Below are 17885 nucleotides of genomic sequence, written 5' to 3'. Positions count from 1 at the left end.
ACTGAACCCTGAGGTACTCCACTTGTCACTTGTCTGGAGCTGGATTTGGAGTCAGCTACTTTTACAGTGTGGGTTCTGTCAGTAAGCCAGTTGGCAACCCATTGAGTGATGTAGGGATTAATGCCCAGCTTAGTAAGTTTATCTATGATTCCAGAGTGGGGGATGGTATCAAAGGCCTTGGCGAGGTCCAGATAGGCTGTGTGGACTGCCTTACCCTTGTCCATGGCTCTGGAGACTGATTAGAAGAAGTCAGTCAGGTTCAGTAGACAAGATCAGCCCTTCATGAACCCAAACTGGGTGGGGTCCAGTGTTTTAAGTTTGCCAATGTCTTTGTTTGTAAGGTCCATGATAATACGTTCCATCGCCTTGCACATCAGGCTCGTCAGACTGATTGGGCGGTAGTTCCCGGGATCCAAGGTGGATCCCCCCTTGTGGTGTGGGATAACTGTAGCTGTGCGCCATTCAGTGGGCACAAAGCCTGAGGTGAGGGTATGATTAAACAAGACACTTAAGTGAGGTGCCAGTTCATTTTGTAGTTCATGTAGTACACAGCCGGGAATGTTATCTGGTCCCATGGATGCTGTATTCTTAGCTTTGGAGAGTGCATTTTTTACCTGTGTGGCCATTATTACAATAAAAATGGCAATCTTCCGGTATTGAGAGGGCCATTTAGGGGGTGAGAGGGGGGTGAAGTTGGCACTGAATGATCTGCCAGGATATTGGCAATATCCTTGGGATCAGTATATTTAATGCCATTCTGTTGTAGCTCAGAGCAGTTCTGAGCATTGCCATTTAGATTCTTGACATAGTTATAGAATGCCTTGTGGTTGTCTTTGGAATCTTTGGCAATTTTATTTTCATAACTAGCTTTGGAAGAATTTATGAGGGATCTCAGCTTCTTACTGAGGCTGGTAAGGGAGTTTTTTGCATCCTGGGATTTTCCTCTTTTATGCAACCATTTTTTTCTTTTGTTGTAAAGTTTGTTTATGGCAGGGGACCCCAGATTGGCTTCCTTTTCTTTTGGAGGAGAGCATCTTGGTTCTATTTGGGATGGTACGATTCATGCATGAGTGGATGTGCTCATACAGTGCCTTAGAGTAGGACTCAGCAGTCGAACTTTCAGTTCCCATCTACATGGGTGTCATGACGTTTGTAACTTCTGACTTGAGTAGCATGAAGTTGGCTTTGGAGAAGTTTTTTATGGAGGTTTCCTTACTGGGGGATGGGATGTGGATGTTAAGGGTGATCGTGATTAGCTTATGGCCTGACATGACCAATGAAGGGGTGACCATAGGTTTGGAGCATCGATTTCCCATGTTGGTAATGACCAGGTATAGATATTGGAACCCCTGGTGGGAATATGGATTAGTTGATCCAGGGCATTGGAATTTATGAATTCCAAGAACCATTGGACAAAGGTGTTGATACATGAATAGTTTTCCCAGTTAATAGCAGGGTAGTTGAAATCACCCAGTATTAGGGTGTTTGGTTGTATATTAATATTTTCCAGTATGTTTAGAAAGGTGTAGTGAGAATCCTGGGGCATGGTGGGGGATCTGTAGCAAGCTGCAATTTGGATTGCAGTCTTACCTAGTGTTAGTTGCACCTGGAGAATTTCAGATGCATTGTGTTGGGCAAGTAACCTGATGGTGTGAATATCCTTGGTGAATATGGACAGTCCTCCACCTTTAGTGTTTTGATCCTAGTTTAGTGGCGGAAAAGTGTGGTAAGAGTTGTAGCCTGGTATTGCAGGGGTGCTCTCTGGAGCCTTGAACCATGTCTCAGTTACTGCACAGATATCGATGTTCTCCATTTTTAGGAGTGCCTCGAGAGAGTGCATTTTGAGGTTTAGACTTCTAGCATTGAGTAGCATTGCCTTCAGATTTTGCATGCTTGTACCTGTTACGGTGGTGGTTTTGTCCTTTGAACTTTGCCTAAAAAAGGCACTATAGGGGTGGCAAGAGCCTTAACCAGTAACCTGAATCCCAGGGGTGATGGGTGCAGACCATCTCTGGCAAAGCATCATGGTCTGTCGATCATCTCGTCCCAGGCAAACAGATACTGGATCCCCTTTGAATGACACCAGAAGCTTAGCCAATTGTTGGAAGTCAATCATTTTGTCCTTATATTGTGGTATCATTCTGGGTGAAGGCAAGATGCTACTCAGGGCTAGGGTCATACCTGCTTGGTCCACATGATCCGAGAGCTCTTCCATGTCTTTTTTCATGTAGTCCAGGGAGGTATGTCTCAGGTCATTCACTCCAACATGGACAATGACAGAGTCATATTTGTACTTGCTATATATCTTACTCATTATATATAAATAAATAAATATATATATATATATATATATATATATATATATATATATATATATAGCTATTTAATATTGATATTGTAGGGCATAAAACAATATGTAATATCTGATATTGTAGGGTATAGAAAAATGTTCACGTTGAATGTGTGAAACAGATTTGTATTCCTTAACCCTTGAAAACAAGACAGCTTTGCATTTCTAACAACAGTCTCCGCATGTTCTATTATTCTTTTTTCTAGTGTTTCCTATTATTATCCAAGTGTTTCTAGTTATACTTTACTTCCATTATGGAATAACTCATATATAACTCATATCATATTTGAAGTTATGTTTTATGAATGGATTGTAGAATGTGTATGATTCTGTGGGTTTTTTTGTGAGTGTGTGTGTGTGTGTGTGTTTTTGTGTGTGTGTGTGTGTGTGTGTGTGTGTGTGTGTGTGTGTGTGTGTGTGTGTGTGTGTGTGTGTGTGTGTGTGTGTGTGTGTGTGTGTGTGTGTGTGTGTGTGTGTGTGTGTGTGTGTGTGTGTGTGTGTACATGAGTGCATGTGTGTGTGTGTGTGTGTGTGTGTGTGTGTGTGTGTGTGTGTGTGTGTGTGTGTGTGTGTGCATGTGTACATGTGTGTGTGTGTGTGTGTGTGTGTGTGTGTGTGTGCATTGATTTTTCTGATTATTTTTTTTCTATTTTTCTTTTTTCCTTGCAATGAAACTGAGTACTGAATAGACAGTTTTCATGGTGGCAAATAAGGAATTGAGAAGAAGCTGAAAAATGAGACAGATGGGAAAATAGTGGAAGACGTTAGTAACTTTAAGCATCTTGTAGTGATGGATGAGGAGAAGGAAAGTCTGAATGATGAAGTCAAAGCAACAGTAAGAGGTGTTGCAGCCAACCATCCCAGAGTGTCAAGGGGTAGTGTGTGACAAAAGAACATCAAAGATGTTAAATAGTTACTATTGCAGAAGAGGGCAAAGAGAGCAGACTACTGCAGCTCAGGCACATGTACAGGAAAGCAGAAGATGATTTGATGAAGACCACTTAGGTGAGACAAGAAGAGAGCAACAGGAAATTAGGGCATCCAGTCAAGAGACTGGTGGATTGTGTGAGACAGGACCTACATGAGTAAGGCATTACTGTTGAAGAATGTCACTGACTTGACAGAGATGATGACAACTGATGCAGCACTCCAGACTCACATAGAAAAGTGGGAAAATTGGGGGTGATGATGATGATGAAACTTACCTCACTTTGGGTTACAGAGCCATCAGGTAGTGTGAGAAAATCATGGCTATTATTTTAATTAAAATGATGTTAAATCTGCCTATGCCTAAGCTGGTAGTACCTCAGGTGGATGTAAAAGAGCCAGTGATACTCACTAAAAAGAATAGGACTATTTTATTACATATATTTGAATACCTACATTTTCATAAAGCAATGCATTTAGAACAATGTCTTACTGCTTTTACCCATCACATCCCTTCAACCACACATCAAACTTTATTTCCTTTTGCATCATTTCCAAATCACATTTTACAATATACAAATTTTCAGTGCACGGCTCTCCAAATATTCCAAACGCGACACAATCATATCTATTACAAAAAAGCTTAACATACAAAATCATTTTCATATCAATGTACTACAAACCTTCTTTTTGCTATATTTTCCTACTCATTTTATCTTTTTCCAACAATCTAAAATAATCATGAACCATAGTGTTTTCTTCATTGCATGCTGTTTATTTTTTTCTATTATACATTTTATATTTCATCATGCCTTTCACAATAAACTTTAATATTAATCTATATAAGAGAGACTTCTACTGTTTCTTTAATCTAACCATTGTCTCATGTGATACTCCTTGCCCGACTTATTTCCTGGATCTGTTCAGTGCTATTTGCCCATTGTACTCTCATGCCATTCTTTTCTGTTTTCATCAGGCCTATTCAACTGTTTCAGATCCCTAACTGTATTTTAATTTTCTCTCCATTTTCCATAATCCTGAATTATCTTTTATTTTCTAATTTCCATTTTCCTAAAAGATGTCTTCATATCTAGTATGTCAATATTTTACCCACAGTGGCTCTTTTTTCTTTACCATACATCATGTAATCCAGTCACCATGTAAAGATGTCAAAAAAGTCATGCTTGTCAAATTTATTCCTCCCCTATTTATTTAACAGGAAAGTCTGACTTGAAATGAAGCCAATCTTTAGCAAAGGCCCAGGGAGAAACACTCCAGGTGCATGTCTTTGTAACATGGGAGGAAGGTGGAGCACCCAGAGGAAACCCACATGAATGCAGGGAGCATGTGCAGACTCCACACAGAAAGCACTCCAGACAAAAATCGAACCAGAGCATCTCTTCTTGTGAGATGGCAATGCTACCGCTGCACCACGGTTTTAAGATGTAAAGTTAAATTTTAAATAGGCACTGGGATTCAATAAGCTCCCTGTAGGCTTTGCGCAAAGCCTTCACAGAGTTTACATTTGTGCATGGTGATGCAGGGTGAGCAGCAGCGCTCACTGCATATTCATGCCATACACTACATATAAACATAAATAAACAAGGTTTAATGGCTAGCAACACAGAAAAATGGATAGGCAAACACTGATAGCAATCCTCTTTAAATTAGTGTATTGAAGGTTCTGCAGTTTTGTGTAGAATGCCATAGCGATCACTAGGGCTTAACAGATAGCTCTCAATCTCTTAGTGCAAGACATCTGGGCAAAGGCCAACATAATGGGGGGACAATGACTCAGAAATATTTGACATATTTGCTCTTTTGAAATATGCTATTATAACCAGAGGTTTGTGTTATGCTTCATGTTCTGAAGCATTTGAAGTCTAAAGATCAAATGTATGTAATTATTGAGTCACATCAGCCCTGAGAGCATCCCAGTGATCTAGCGGAAAACCATAAATTTGATAAGTAACACACCAAAAGATATAAAGCCAAAAATCTGGACATTCTGTGAACATCTGGACAGTTGAGAGGTATGATTGTTAAGTATATGGTCCAAACACAGTACAGGATAGATTATCTACAGTGCAGATTATTGTGAAATCCCATTCCTGGCATTCTGTACTAAAGTTGTGTAAATGATCTGTAAGGGTACATGGATTGCCATGTAAAATAAGCAGAAGTGTGTTTATTGGATAGGGACACACCAATGACCTGTAGGAATGAACACAGGGAAATAGGACAGGTGAAATAACCTAATGTAGAGCAGACGAGGGCATGTCAATGGAAGACAGTTGTAGCAACAGCACCATTCACATATCAATCTGGAATAGTAAGGACTGCACAGTGAAAATATGTACTGTGTGACTGTCACACAAGGTGACATAACAATGGGGAAAATGTCTGTGTGAGATAAGCATCCTTACATGAATACTGCAGAGGACATCTATCAGGAATGTTACATACAATTGAGGAAGGGTGCATATTGTGAAACCGTGCAAATGGATTTGCTTGAATACGAGTGTAATCTCAGTAGAGTCAGAGGTAAAGGCTTATGGACAACATTAAAAGAAGCAAGCACAATCATGGACAATATAAGAATAATACCACAAGTAATCCCATGCCTCTCACACAGCATATGTGATTTACAGTGACCAGAGATGATTCTGCACAAACATATTGTACAGTTATTATGATACATCCATACTCTATGAGAGTAATCATGCACATTGTCCAGGCACCGTAACATCTTCTGGGGGTGTTAGGAGGGACAATGCTATACCTGCATGAGACATAATAACTCAGTAATTGTGTTACATACAAGGGAGTAGTCAGCACTGTGACCACATGCTGGTAGATATTCAACTTATCATCTATGCCAGGACACAGGTCACATACCCATTGGTCTGATTATAGGGTGTGATGTCCACATTATACTTGAGTTGTCTGTTTGTTTTCCTGATGTAACAAATCCTCCCATACTTTCTTGTCATTGTAGGTGTTGTCATGTCTGTGGCAGCAATCTTTGGTGAGTATTGATACAGTCTCCATTATACTATCACAGCTGGAGTCAATGATTGCCCCCAGTCTGTAGTCATTCACACAGCTGTTTGGACAGAGGATAAGTATGTAATCTGTGATGTCCATCACTTAAATAATGGACAGGAAAGGGCCTAGCAGACAGCCCTGATGTATGGACCTGATCACTGGCCCTGAGATATAGGTCACTTCACACGTCAACATATTTAGATGCCATGTATATGATAACACTGGTCTACCCACTTGGTGATATAGGTTTATATAGTCACATCTGACAGTGTTGAGTGAATACCTCAGTGTGGATTTGTGTCAGATGCCTTGGGCTTGCCATCTTCAAAAGGCTGATAGTGTTGTCATCATGCATACCCTTGATGACCTCTTTGAGGACATCTAACAGATATAACAGACATGATGTTGCATTAACAACTCACACAGGTCTGTTGCACACAGCCAGGATATCACTAGTGTCCATTTAAAATAGGCCCATGATGACATGTTAGTCTACCTCACAGATGAGGAGAGTCAGGATATGTATATGCATGCATGCATTAGGTGCTGTCCCCAACAACTTACATGGATGCATGTTGAAAACACCCTTCTACAGCAACATAGTCTGTGTGGAGGGTGTGATGAAGTGTGCATTCAACTGTGTCAGGAAGATGAATCACATGATAGCAATCTGTGATATTGTCACAGCCCATTGATTCTGTGTGATAGGCCTGGATGAAGGTAAGACAGTGCATACTGGCTATCTTCAACTGGCCTAGGGTTTGAACACAATCCCACATGCAGGGATCAAAACCTCATGTCACTAGATGAGTACCAATTGGCTCACTGACAGAACACAACTGTGAAAGTTTGTGCATCAACCTGTACCAATAGAGCTGTCACCATTGGTGTACCCCAGGGATCTGTGCTTGGCTCTTTACTGTCTGGAATATATTTCTTGACAGTTCATGCTAAAGTATATGGCTGTCGGCTTACTTCTTTTGCTGATTCTTGCATACTGGGTGTAATCATTGAGTCCATGTATGACGATAACATACTATAGGAGGGGCTAATGCAGACAAATGATTGGTGACAAAGCCAAACTGTCTACAAATAAATGCAAAAATGTGTCTTTATTTAGGCCTTCTGCAAAGTGGAATTCCCTGCTAATTACAGCACTGACAACAATCCCGTTGTAGAATTCTGTATTTATAGCAAGATCCACAGCTCAAACCTGATTTTGATTGTCTCAGATACGACTTTATAGCTGATGACATCAATGGTGTCTGGTGAGAAGAATATGGCAATAACATGCTTGTGTAAAAGGCTCCCTGCAATGTCAAGCAAATGCACACATATCATAATTGACTACAGTGAGAATAGAACCCCTACCTATCTAAGTGCAAAGACTACAGAACTCTGTATTTATAGCATGAGCCACAGCTCAAACCTGACGTTGAGCATCTCAGACAACACTTTATAGCTGATGATATCAGCGGTGTCTGTTGAGGAGAATATGGCATTAACAGTGTCCAACATGCTGGTGTAAAAGGCTCCCTGTAATGTCAAGCAAGTGCACACTTTATGCTGGTGTAAAAGGTTCCCTCCAAAGTGAAGCAAATGCGCACACATTCTAGTTGACTACAGTGAGAATAGAACCCCTACATATATAAGTAAAAATACTACAGAACTCAATACTTTACACAAGCACCATGGCACAGGTCTGACATTTACAAGACTGCAGGTCAACTTATAGTGGATGACATCAGCAGGGCATATTGGAGAGAAGCTGTTGGGGGGCCTGTATGAAATGGATATGTAGGCATGTGGAAGTATCAAAACACTGTTAATCTACTGTAGGGTACACACTTCTGCTCTTCGCACACACACACACACACACACACACACACACACACACACACACACACACACACACACACACACACACACATGCACACAGACACAGTTGACTGCATTGAGAACAGAACCCCCACCTAACTACTCAGACTACAGAACTCACTACCTTACTCAAGCACCGTGACACAAGTCTGACTTTTAAAGACTGCAGGTGAATTTATAGTGGATGACATCAGCAAAGCATGTTGAAGAGAATATATTGTCTGCATGAAATGGATAAGTAGGCATGTGCAAGTATCAAAATGCTGTCAATACATGGGATTGGAATGGTAACTGTAGGATACATACTTCTGCTGTTTTGACTAAACACCCGCCACACACACACACACACACACACACACACACACACACACACACACACACACACACACACACACACACACACGCACACACAGTTGATGGTATTAAGAACAGAACTCCTAGTTATCTGAAGACACATACTAAAAAACTTTGTATTTAACGCAAGTGCCACAGCTGAAGTACTACTTGGAAGGTCTCAGACAACACTTTATAGCTGATGACATCAGCAGTGTCAGGTGAAGAGAATATGGCAATAACAGTGTCCCACATGCTGGTGTAAAGGGATCTCTGTAAGGTAAATCAAGTGCACACACGCACACACACACACACACACACACACACACACACACACACACACACACACACACACACACACACACACACACACACACACACCACAGTTGACTGCAATGAGAATAAAATCCTTACCTATCTAAGTACACAGGCTACAGAGCTCAGCACTTTAATCACATGGCATGACACAAGTCTGACTTTTAGAAGACTGAAGATCAACTTATAGTGGATAACATCAATGGGGTATGTCAAATAGAATATAATGGGAGGCCTGTATGAATTGATTTGTAGGCATGTGAAAGTATCTAAACACTGTCAATCTATGGTATTGGAGCAGTAACTTTGAGATACACACTGCTGCTCTTCTGGCTAGATCCAGTTGTGTATGTGTCTTATGTAATTGTGAAGCCCATGCAAGTCCAAATAGCAGAATTATACTTACAGAAATATCGCAGACAGAATACCCTCAGTCATACAGCTGAACACACAGTAAAGGTGTCTTAACCCTTATACATATAATTCATATCAGCTACAGTATCCAAAGTGTTATAAGTGCGAGTGAATACAATTGGAAGTAGAACAACAGTAAAAGTGCATGGAGTGTCCTGCATTAGAACCCAGGACCATGTGTATGGCAGTTCTATACTTACACCTGTTGCCACAAGAATGTTCAAATAACACTTGTTGATTTTTCAGTTCATTGCTATAAACTGCATTATCACAACAGTAAAATAGGTTGCACATCGTGTACTAAAACCAAAGACCATCTGTACTCCATCCCTACAGTTGCACCTGTTGCCAGAGGACTATTTACATGACATTTTCTAATTTCCTAATTATTTTTAAGCTGTCTGTGTTAACAGCCACGAAATGCCGCTTAGCAGGTTTGCGCGCTGCCCAGCAGAATTAACTGAATGTATCCATTTTCAGTTATTGGCTGTCTGAGAACTGTCTTCATGTGTTCAATGGCTGCAGCTGCCCAGGAACCTTGCTAACCACTGGGAAATGTCGCTAAGTGCAGCTGAGTGACAGAACACAGAAACTGGAGCAATGTATTGTTTTTGACCTTTGCCCTTCTTACAGACTCCCTGTTTGCAGGTGTTTTGCAGGTGTTCTCTCTCCTTCCTGAGTGGGCCACAAGTCCACTTTGCACACTGGTGCACTTCACGCAAACAAGATGAGCACATCCAAACATTACATTCATTTTCTCCATTTCCCAAGTTTGCACTAGGTGGTACATTGCACAAATATTGTGCCAAAAAAAAAAAAGAAAAAGAAAAAAAGACAAAAATGGGGAAAGTAGTTAAAATAAGGAAAAGCAATCTATGGCATCCACACTACAAAATGTTAGTACACGTGAGATATTTCTACATAGGTCTCGATTAGAACTCTAACTCCAATGAACCTTCAGAACACAGTAAGGGTGCCGTATCCCTCTTTGCCATGCAAACAAGGAACTGAAATCATTCTGCATACAACCAGTCACGACATCGACAATGATATGAAATTATACAAGTTATTCTTTGTACATTTATTATTTTTGGATGTAGTGCACAAAGTGATCACACAACCAGTTATGAGTATTGCTTGCAAATATGCAGCTCTGTCTTACCTTGTTGCTCATTTTTCTGTTATTTGATCAATTATCTGAGACATACAGTCTGTATGCCATTCTATATCCTTGTCCCTAAAATGTAAATTGCAATAATATAATATGCAGTTGCCAACAAATGAAGGGAAGTTGGATGTTAATGAACAGAACTTGTGAATTCTGTATTGCTTACTTACATTTCCATCCTTGATAAAATTATATCTAACACTTTGGAAGTCTAACCTGACACACCAACTGGATGTAGGTCATTCTGCATTGTTGTTGTGTTTTCCTTCTCTCTACCACTAATCATTCACAGTTGCAATCAATTAAAAACAAACACTGAGGGAGTACCTGCACTATGTTTACATTTTCTACACAGAGCCAGATATTGGGGATTCAGAAATTCTAATGAGGTCACACCTCATTTGCATCTTCACCATGCTGACAGCCCTGAATCTACACCATAAAAAGGCAACCTTGTAGCTAGGGAAACTAAAAGTGAGGAGACTTGTTTATATGGAAACACAGAAAAAGGCTATTACTTTGGGATATATCTGCACAGAGGATCACTGAACTTGCAAAGATATGCTTGCATTTTGTCAGCTATATATTGCATATGCTGAAATATAATTAAGAAAAATCTGTTTAATAGTTTTATATATATATATATATATATATATATATATAATATTATATGTCTGTGTGTTTGTGTGTATATATATATATATATATATATATATATATATATATATATATATATGCATATCTTGATTATCAAAGGCTTTTACATATCTGTATGCATTAGTTAGAAGTGTACTGATGGCATGGGTATGTTTGTCAGGGCATTTCAAGCACTTTTAGCATTTCTAAGATGGTGTGTTAGCAAAATGAGTTATTTGTCTGTTCTTTTGAGGGGGGGTGGCAAAGCTGCATTTCTGTTATGCCACAAACGAGGATATGTTACTATTGTTACTCTCCTTTTTTGCATCCAGCCTGTTCATATTTCAAATCTCTAGACTGTTTTATGTTTCTCCATTGGGTAATACTGAAATGGTACCGTTTTGTTTTATCTGGGAAAAGTAGTTTTATAGTTATGTGATACTTATATGTATTATCCTTCTGTTTTCTTTTAGTACACCTAAGACTATGGCACCCAGGTGTCTCAATCCTTGAAGACTACCCTTCACTGATGCTGAAAATCAGGTTATTGTCAAAGCTTGTAGGTAACATGGTACCATTCTGCTTGAAAGAGGACTGTGAGATATGTTATGCTAAGTGCAAATTTGGTGGCAGACTGTCGATGATGTTAATGCTGTGGGTGGCCATGGCAGGACATATGAGCAGGTATGCCATAGGGCTACTGACATGATCTCATCTCCATGGAGGAGAGCAGCTGCAGTAGGTTGTGATAGGATAGGTACTGGGGGGTGGGCTGCTACAGAGTCATCATTAATGGCAAATGAAGAGTTCTTGTACACTGTCAGGGATCCAGACAGCTCCCAGGAAAGTGCAGAACAGCATGTCCTCGACATTGATGCTACTGTTTCAGGGACAGCAAGCATGGATCAGGAAAAGCTTCTGGGCAGCATTTTGTATTTCAGTTGTTGAATAATGTTGTATAGTAAAACAATTTAAATCAATACATTACATCTGTTCCACAAGAACTTTTTGTGTGTGGGATAGAAGATTGCTACAGTTAACAACACATTCTGATTTATTAGCTTAGATTGGAGTGATCATCCAAGTTCTTTTTGAAAGTATAAATAGACATATAAAGGGGTAAAAGTATTACCCCATGTGTTACTGTTAATTGTGATGATGTTGTCCTTACCTTTTGCTTAACTTCTACCAGGACCATCCAGCACATGGAGCATACCATCATCTGCACATGGTAAGCCAAACATTTCTATGTCAGTACTGATGAGCAATTTAAAGAAATATTTTAGTGTGTGATTTTGATGCCAGGACTGTTGTGTATATTGCTGTACTGTCTAATAGTGGCACCACTGTTATTTTGCTAGCATATATTGGACTATAGTAGTGTAGGTATTAATTGTTCTGATGTTTGTTTCTTGTTATCACAGGTGATCCTGACAGCAGAATTGTGGGACTTCTACCACCTGATGTGAGAGTATCAGCAGACTCAATGATGGTTGCCAAAAAAAGTCACAGTCTGGGGATGTAGAGTTTGAATCTGACACTGGTATTAACATAGAGCCATCCCCTGAAATTCCATCAGACACAGCAAGTAGGCCTATGTCTACTCATTCCAGTGAGCCCTCAGATATTGGACAGGTGGAGGGCAAGAACATCAATCAGGGAAGTGTGGTTACTACAGCTTCATTGCCTGTTGCCTCTGGCCTTTGTCAAAGTGTGGTTGAGGTGCTAATCAGGAGAGTTAATAGGGGTGCTTGGCTGAGGTCTGCTGTCCATCTTCCAACTGATTCAGATAATGCTCCCCATGCCACTCAAGATGCTTAGGGCCATTGTGGAGGCAGAGGCATGTTTCCATATATCCACCAGAGAAATACTTAGGGTTGTAGATGTGGCATAGGCTCACATTCATAACTGCCTCCACTATGTTGTTGATTCAGATGAATGACACATTGGAGCAAGCAGTGTCCATGATGGAATATCTTCTGGTAGGGGGTGGCATCCTCGTGGGTGTAGATCCGTCACATCATCTGCTGTTTGCCAACATGGCCGTGCCTGAAAACGCTCCCATAGTAGCAGTACTTGCAATGATTTCTCAGTGGTTGAGCTGTCCAATCCCAGACATGGCAGGTCATAAAGGGAGCTCATCCAGTAGATATAAGTCATGTTCAGGCAGCAGCAGTGCATCTGACCATGGGTGTGGACATGCCAGTGCAACTCCTGGCAGAGATAGTTCTCATGCCGAGGACAATAATGATCAACTGCCACCTCTACCATGCATGACTCACACTTGTCCAACTTGCCAAGACATAGAACTAGCACAGGGCTTGGCTATGTTCACCTGTTTCACCTGTAGGATCCATACAGACACACACATGCAACAATTACATGGTTCAGCCATGCAGCTTAAAACTCATTTTGTCTCACTGGCCATTTGTTGCTTTATCCAAATGTCTGCTTCTTCTCTTTCTTACTCACACACACTCAGTGATCTCTTGTACCAGACTAGGCTTCCTGATACACACACCCCCCCCATAACACCCTGTGCAAGTGATTAACTGTGCAAAATTCCTGTTTTGTATCTTTTGGATTCAGGGATATATAACCTTTGTGTCTGATGCTCGGGGTGCATAACTGACTTAGTTCTTAGTATATCTGCATTTATGTTGTTGAACTGATCATTGTACCTTTGACTTATATTGGTCTTAGTTAGACAGTTGATAACATCAAAAATGTTCCATCTTTATTGTTAATGATCTTGTGAGGATTGTGAAGTCTAAAAATTTGCAGAGCTGTAGTAACTACAGATGGATTAAATTGATCAGTCACAGCATGAAGTTATGGGAAAGAGTAGTGGAAGCTAGGTTAATAAGGGAGGTGATGATTTGTGATCAGCAGTATGGTTTCATGCCAGGAAAGAGCACTACAGATGCGATGTTTGCTCTGAGAGTATTGATGGAGAAGTACAGAGAAGGTCAGAAGGAGTTGCATTGTGTCTTTATGGACTTAGAGAAAGCATATGACAGGGAGCCTAGAGAGGAGTTGTGGTATTGTATGAGGAAGTTGGGAGTGTCAGAGAAGTATGTAAGAGTGGTACAGGATATGTACGAGGGTAGTGTGACAGCTGTGAGGTCTGCGGTAGAAGTGACAGATGCATTTAACGTGGAAGTGGGATTACATCAAGGATCAGCTCTGAGCTCTTTTTTATTTGCAATGGTGATGGACAGGTTGACAGATGAGATCAGACAGGAGTCCCCATGGACTATGATGTTTGCAGATGACATTGTGAACTGTAGTGAGAGTAGGGAACAGGTGGAGGAGGCCCTGGAGAGGTGGAGATATGCTCTAGAGAGAAGAGGAATGAAGGTTAGCAGGACTAAGACAGAATATATGTGTGTGAATGAGAGAGAGGATAGAGGACTGGTGAGGATGCAGGGAGTAGAGGTGGTGAAGGTGGATGAGTTTAAATACTTGGGATCAACGGTTCAGAGTAATGGTGAGTGTGGAAGAGAGGTGAAGAAGAGAGTAAAGGCAGGATGGAGTGGGTGGAGAAGAGTGTCAGGAGTGATTTGTGACAGATGAGTACCAGTAAGAGTGAAAGGGAAGGTCTACAAGAGGGTAGTGAGACCAGCTATGTTATATGTGTTGGAGACAGTGGCATTGACAAAAAGGCAGGAGTCAGAGCTTGATGTGGCAGAGTTGAAGATATTAAGATTTGCACTGGGTGTGACGAGGATGGACAGGATTAGGAATAAGTATATTAGAGGGTCAGCTCAGGTTGGAAGGTTTAGAGACAAAGCCAGAGAGGCAAGATTATGTTGGTTTGGACATGTGCCGAGGAGGGATGCAGAAAATATTGGGAAAAAGTTGCTAAGGATGAAGCTGCCAGGTAACAGAAAAAGAGGAAGGCCTAAGATAAGGTTTATGGATGTGGTGAGAGAGGACATGCAGGTGGTTGGTGTGACAGAGCAAGATGCAGGGGATAGGAAGAAATGGAAACAGTTGATCTGCTGTGGTGACCTCTAATGGGAGCAGCCGAAATTAGAAGAAGACTTTCTGCCTTATCTCTTTAATGAATTTCTAGTGCAAACACATGGTGCTAAACTGAGAGCATGCAGTGATCATCTCTACTCCAGAGAGGTATGACTGTGTGAATCTTTGATGGCTGAGGCTTGCTACTAAATAATGGACACATATAAGTCAGATAAGCCTTTGCTGTCACGTTAAGGTAATTTCTGTACAAATCTCCCACCTTTTACTTGCTTACACTACCGAGTAACAACATGCAAGGATATGCCACTTATATTATTACATAATACACATCAGGTTCAACACTTACCTTGTAAATCCAGCAACTACAACAGTTTTAGTTCAGGGCTAACTATGTCTGATGCAAGCAGTACACAGCCAATACATGGGAAAGTAAAGGTTGTGAGGGTTGCCTGGCATCAATATTACTATATGTATGTGTATAGGTGAAAGATTTTAAGCCTTAGGTGATGAGTGAATGTGCTATGTGTTTTCTTTTAGCCAATGCAAGGGCATATTGAGCACACCTATGTCTGCTTACACCCAAAGCAGCTGCTGGTTCCCCCTCTTACTCCTCACCTGCATGTGCCTGTTTTGACCTTGGTGTTGGTGGTGGGATGTGTACTTCTCCCCATTGTTGCTCCTACTGAAGCTGTTTTCTCAGGATGATGTTGTGTAGCATGGTACATACTGTAAATATTTCTGTACATGTCCATGGATTGTTCTGCAGGGCTCCCCCAGATGTATCTAGGCACCAGAACCATGACTTCAGCAGCCCAAACACATGTTCTATGATATTTTTGGTTTGAGAATGTGCCTCATCATGGCATTCTTCAGAAGGTGTGGGTGCATTTCTGATGGGTGTCATCAGCCATGGTTTCAGTACTTAACTTGCATCCCCAGTAAATGACTTTGTGTGATATCACCTCTAGTGAACGTCTGATACAGTTGGCAGGTATGCCAGATATGTGAGTCATGGTGACTGCCTGGGTTGCCAGCACACACATTCAAGATGAATCCCTTGGCATTACATATGACTTGGCAGTTAGAGTGGAAGCCCTTTCTATTAATATAGAGCCTTCCCTGTTCCCCAGCTGGTACTTCAGGGTAGTGTGCTAATAGGTAGAACTTCTGCATATTTCTGGTCCTATCCTCAGGAGTATGGGGAAAGTATAAGTGGTCACTAGCATGTTGGAGTATAGCATTCAAGAATTGATGGAGGATCCTGGATGCTAATGCCTGTGAAACCCCCAGCATGTCCTCTGTTGGTCTCTGAAAGGTATCTGTACCTAAAATTCTAAGAGCTACACATACCTTTGTCTCCACTAGGATTGGTTTCCCTTGGTTTGCCCTGGCTCTGAGTTGAGGACGACAGAGGTTGCAGAGTTCCTGTAGTGTGCCCCTATCCACCCTGTAGTGCTCTACAATTTCCACATCATGGAGGTTGTGTTAAATGGGGTCTGAGAACTCTTCTTCTTTGCCTTGGTCTATTATCAGCAGCAGCAGCACAGACTTTAGCCTGTTGCATATACCATGAATTAAAGCAATAGCAGCCACTAACATTGCTTCTGTGTAGATGCCTTTCCGTGGCTGTATTCCAGTAGGTTCTGGAATCCACATGGAAAACCAGCACTGAATCTACACGGTTGCTTTATAGCTTGTTAAATAGCTCCTCCATCTTGGATTGGTTGATCAGCATACAATTCAGCTGCTTATGCTGTAATTAGCATGACACTGTGTTTACCTTGCTTGCGCAGTGGTGCATGCCACTTAAGGAATCCAAAACAGTGCACAAGATGTGCAAATGGTATTACTGGACCATGTAGGCTTTATTAAATCTGGCTGTTTATCTTTTGAATACATTTATCATACAAAAGTATTTTCTCTGGTAATTCCTCATCTACCAGTTCATATAGTTTCAAATATTTATGCAATACCTTTTATTTTCTATATTATTCACTTTTCGTTATTAAATAATGTTATTTGTAGTTTTCTTTATATTCTACCAATTAGCACAGTGGTTTGAGAAAAATAGAAATATACCTTTTTTCCCACTTCTAGTTTCCAATAGACCTTTATACATACTAACATTGTCACTCTTAGTCTTAAAGGTACCTTTTTTATATGCATACCATATTTCTTTTCTTATTTTTTAAACAACAAACTTTTATCCGTCTCCAAGTGATACTACATACTACATACCACTCTTTTCCCTATAATGGACATTTGTTGCTATTGTAATAGAATACTTTCTCTCTTCTATTATTCATCCCCTTCTAACAATCCTTTCCTTTTCTACCGAAAAGTTTCCAGCCCCTTCTCTCTCACTTCCCTCTTTTCTTCCACCATTAAATCTCTCAAGTTTTTTCTGTTTCACTGATTATTGGAACATCTGATTTCTCATTATCATCTTTTAACCCATAGTAATAAGAAGCCCTATTGTTTCCTTCTGCATATTTGGCATCCAGTTTTCATACTCTAGAAGAAACATATTTTTTTCTTTTCTTTTTTTTTTTTTTGTTAGAGGGACTTCTGTATAACCTTTTTTTCTTGCGACAGCTGCTCTAAATTCACTTGGATTTTTTTTAATCTTTCATATTCCCAGAAGACATGTACCCAAGACTGTACTACCTTTCCACATCTTCAACACATAGTTTTCACCCCAGGGAGCATTTTATCTAACTTCAACAGTGTACAAAAATACTTATGCAGATATTTCCAGGCAAAAATGATAAAACTATGTGATTTGCTCACATATCTCTGCAGCTGCATTATCTACACCCAGTCTTCTTC

Source organism: Protopterus annectens, chromosome 7.part0 (genome assembly GCF_019279795.1).
Source record: "Protopterus annectens isolate FY-2018-M chromosome 7.part0, PAN1.0, whole genome shotgun sequence".
Lineage (NCBI taxonomy): Eukaryota > Metazoa > Chordata > Ceratodontiformes > Protopteridae > Protopterus > Protopterus annectens.
The sequence above is the reverse complement of the archived record's forward strand: the minus strand, read 5'-3'. Positions refer to the sequence as shown.